This window comes from Nyctereutes procyonoides, unplaced genomic scaffold (assembly GCF_905146905.1).
Source record: "Nyctereutes procyonoides isolate TBG_1078 unplaced genomic scaffold, NYPRO_anot_genome, whole genome shotgun sequence".
NCBI classification, from domain to species: Eukaryota; Metazoa; Chordata; class Mammalia; order Carnivora; family Canidae; genus Nyctereutes; species Nyctereutes procyonoides.
The window spans coordinates 2,097,435-2,101,623 of NW_026575031.1; positions in this window are offsets into that span (position 1 = coordinate 2,097,435).

A 4,189-nucleotide genomic window follows, 5' to 3' on the forward strand; every position below is an offset into this window, starting at 1 on the left:
CATGATATACTGAGCACTGGGTGTTATATAAGACTGATGAATCACTGATCTCTACCTCTGAAACCAATAATACATTATATGTTAATTAACTGAATTTAAATAAAATAAAAAAAAAACAATAGACTTTTATTCCTGGGAACTTTAACTGTAACTCACATAGATTTTCCTTTCAGCTTCCAAGTGTGCTAAGGATTTGTGGTAGGTAGAATTAAATTGAGATGCTGAATCAGTTGATGTATAATGGTAATTTAAAGTGCAGGTTTGGGTAAGTCTTGTCTTTCCCCTGATTATATGTTATACTTTTAAAACTGTTATTTAACCTGTTCTGACTTTGCTTAAAAATAAAAAGACTTTACCAAAGAGAAGGCAAATAAACCAGAAGAAACACTTAGAGAACAAACTGACGGTTGATGGAGGGGGGAGGGGAGGGCCTAGATGGGTGATGGGTATTAAGGAGGGCACTTGTGTTGAACACTGAGTGCTGTATGTAAGTGATGAACCTGAATTCTACTCCTGAAACCAATAGTACACTCCATGTTAACTAACTAGAATTTAAATAATAGTTTGAAAAGAAAAAAATAGGGTATTTAGAGAGGCCCCCCTCCACCCCCACCCAAAGACTTTAGGCTTTAGCATTTCAGAGGCACGGATTAAGTACTGCTTGTTAGAGTTCCTTCCCATCCTATGTTTCTCATGCCTTTTTTGGAACAAAACAAGTATTGATTTGGCTTTCACCCCTAGGTGTAAACACTATAAACATCAAAGCATACTTTCTATAGATCTCTCATCTCCTATCCTGATCTTGGTATCCTCTCTGGTGCCTTAATTATGAGAGGAACTCTTTAGGAAGCTTGCCTTACCCATTGTGGAGTATAAGTGTTGCTCCTTTTACTTTGTTTCAAGCAAGTGAATTTAATGAATAGCATGGTAAGGGATTTGTCTGTAAGTTGGAGGGTGGTTCTAGTCCCAGTGCCCACAATAGTATAGTGTCTTAGGTAAATCACCCATTTCCCTTGTGTTCTTATCTATGAATAAATGGGGTCATTTCTGGCATTGTTTCCCATCACACAGTAGGCCCTCAACAGTCCAAGAATTCACAAGAATTAAATACTTGAATTTCAAAGATCTCTTCCAGCTTTTTCACATATTTAACTCAATTCATTCCTGTGAAAAGTAGTATCAGCAAAACAAAATGCAAATTAACTAGGTCTACTCCTGTTCCACTATTATTCTTGGGACAGTCTGGGATTAGAAGAAACCACACCAGAAGGTGCTACAGGAAGCAAAGGGGTAATGAGAATACAGCAGTACAGCAAGTACTTTTATTCATGAAAAAACAAAAAACAAAAACAAAACCAAAACAAAAACCTCTTCCCAAATGGCCAAAATGAACCAATGAACTAAAGTAGAAAACAGTATTTTATACAATTTTCATCCAGAACCCATACTTTTTTGAAAAATGTCAGTAAAATCAATTTCTCAAAAAAGCTTTTTAAATATTAAACCAGGTATTTCCCAAGAAGTGGCTACCATTAAAGCTCTTGAAATTAGATTTACTGTAAAAGAGGTTGTTAGGTAAGTGTATTATGTAAGCCAAAGATGGTGAGGAAAGGGATCATGGGGACAGTCATCTCTGGAGATCAACCAAGAGAGAATTCAACATATCCGATGCAAGGTAACTCTTGGGATCCCTTATGTTAAACTTTCTCAGGACGGGGTAATTTTCTTCATTTTCTGTATTTGCCTTTATTTACTTCTATTATTTCTGGTCCATTCTTCTTGCCCATGCTTTTCCTTCTTTGAAACTTTAAATGTGTGTTTTCTTTTAAAAGTTTTAAGGGCTGGAAAAACAAGACATATTGGAAATATGAACTGTTTTTTCACTGCATGGTAAGGAATGAGAAAGGCCTAGTGTGAAATCCTGGAGTCTAAAATTAAAACCTGAACAGAGAATGCTCAATGACCTTTTCTTAGGAGGCTCACATGAAAGAATGTCATGGTACATTGATCAAACTTCTATTCATTTGCATTTTCAGGATGTTGCTATTAATACCATAGGACACTCAACAAATTACACTACAATATGACATTTTGTACAAATTACTTCACCTCTAGTTTCTTCTTCAGCTGTGTTATTTCAGCCTCTGGTTAATTAAAAAAAAATTAAGAGGTGTGTATTGTTTTGTTTTTGTAGGGGAGGAAAAACTTTACCTCTACCTTTTTAGGGTTGGTCACTGGGGGCCTATGAGCTAAATGGAAAAAAGGTTAACAAGAGAAGCATACAAATTTTATATTTTAAACTTTACTTCCATGGTGGTTACACAAAAAAGAAGTAAAAATCCAAAAGAAGCTGTCTGGCTTATATACTATTTTAACAAAGAGCAATAAATTGTGAACCCAATAGACAAAATGGGGGCTTGGGCTTTTAGAAGTTGCAAATTGGGGGAAAATAAGTATATGGGGAAACTAATGGAGAATAAGAATATTTTATTAAAATTTATTTATGCAGACTCATCTCAGTGCCATCTGTTTCCAGCAATAAGGGTTATTTTCCTCTTCCTAGTACAGAAGAAAGAGGACACCTTAACAAATGAAAATTTGTCACTTTACAAAGGGACATTAGTGCCCTGATTTTTGGCAGAAGGAGAGGATGGAGTCTTTCCTATGCCTGCGACTTCTCAATTGCCTTTAGGTCAAAATAATCCTTATGCCAAAGTGGCATATTTCAGGGTGGTATATTATAATCCCCTTAATTTCCTAAGGGGAAATCAAAGTTCAAGTGCTCCAGTAAAGATACTGGTTCCCAAATTACTGTGTTTTGCCGTTAGTTCTCTAAGGTGTCTTAAAAAAAAAAAATTCTATTGTCATGTTTGGGAAATGCTTGGTTAAACAGTTAAGCATGATTTTTTTTTTTCCAGCAGTTCTCAGAATCTTTAATTAACTAACAAAGCGATGTGATTCTGCAAAAAGAGTAATTCGTTGTGTTCCCCAAGCTTCTTTGACCATGGAACATGTTTTTCAGGAGTTTTCAAGACTAGTGTTTTCCGGTAATATATGTTGAGAAGTGATGGGATTAGCCACCCTTGTATGTAAGTACAGGATTTTGAGCAGCTGTTGAAATAAGTATAAGCCAAATTGAGTAAAGGTGGCACAGTATCAGCAGTAACCATGCTACATTCTGAGTCATGCTTCTGATTTTCCCCTGGGAAGAAAAACCAAAGTGTCCAGAACTTCTGGATCCTACTGAATTAAAACCCCTTCTCAGGCACTAAAGAGTACCAATGGATGAAGGAAAAATGATCTCGTGTTCATTTCCATACTTGGCTCAGTACAGCTTGTTGCATTATTCTTAAACATCTATTAACACGATTGCTTTGTAATTACAAAGGCTAACTGCCAAGTCTTTTTCACAGGAAGCAAGGCACTGCTTGTCTTTAACTGCTCTTCTGGCTCATGCAAAAGTGTCAGCTTTAAAAAAAAAAATTTTTTTTTAAATCCTATGTTAACTGAAGAAACAACTCTAAAATGTCATTTGAGTGACTGTAAGATAAAAAGGAAAAAGCACATTCAAGGTTCAAAGCTAACTAAATGCAACCATTAGATGATTTGGGGTGTGTGTGTGTGGGGTGCGGGATTCAGAACTGATGGGAGTCATCAGAAGTGTGATGGTACCTAGCGCCTTCCCCTCTGGTTATCCTGTTTTGTCAGAATTTTAATTTCAGCAGAGACCATCCTCAATACTGTGATCGATTGATTCAGATTCTCAACCAGTAGACTTGATCCTTGATCCTCAACTGTCCAACTGCTGCCACAGGTCCCCTTCTTCAGCAGCTTTCGGTTCTCAGAGTACAAGGAAAGTTAAGCACCCACACCAAGGACTGGTTGGTAATATCCTATATTGTCTCAAGGATTTGGGAAAAAAATGGAGACAGAAGGACTAACATCTACTGAGCACCCACATGCCAGGTATTTTCACAAATGTTACCTCATTAATAAATAGATCTTTTTCCAATTTTGAGAATAAAGAAAACTGGGGCTCAGAAAGAAAGGTTATAAAATGTATCTAAGGTCAAACCAAATGCTGACGAGCAAATGAAGTAAAATTTGAGCCAGGTCCGAGTCCAGGGTCTGCTTTACAATATCATGCTGTTTCCTGATCATAAAAAACTCCATTTATATAGGAGCATGA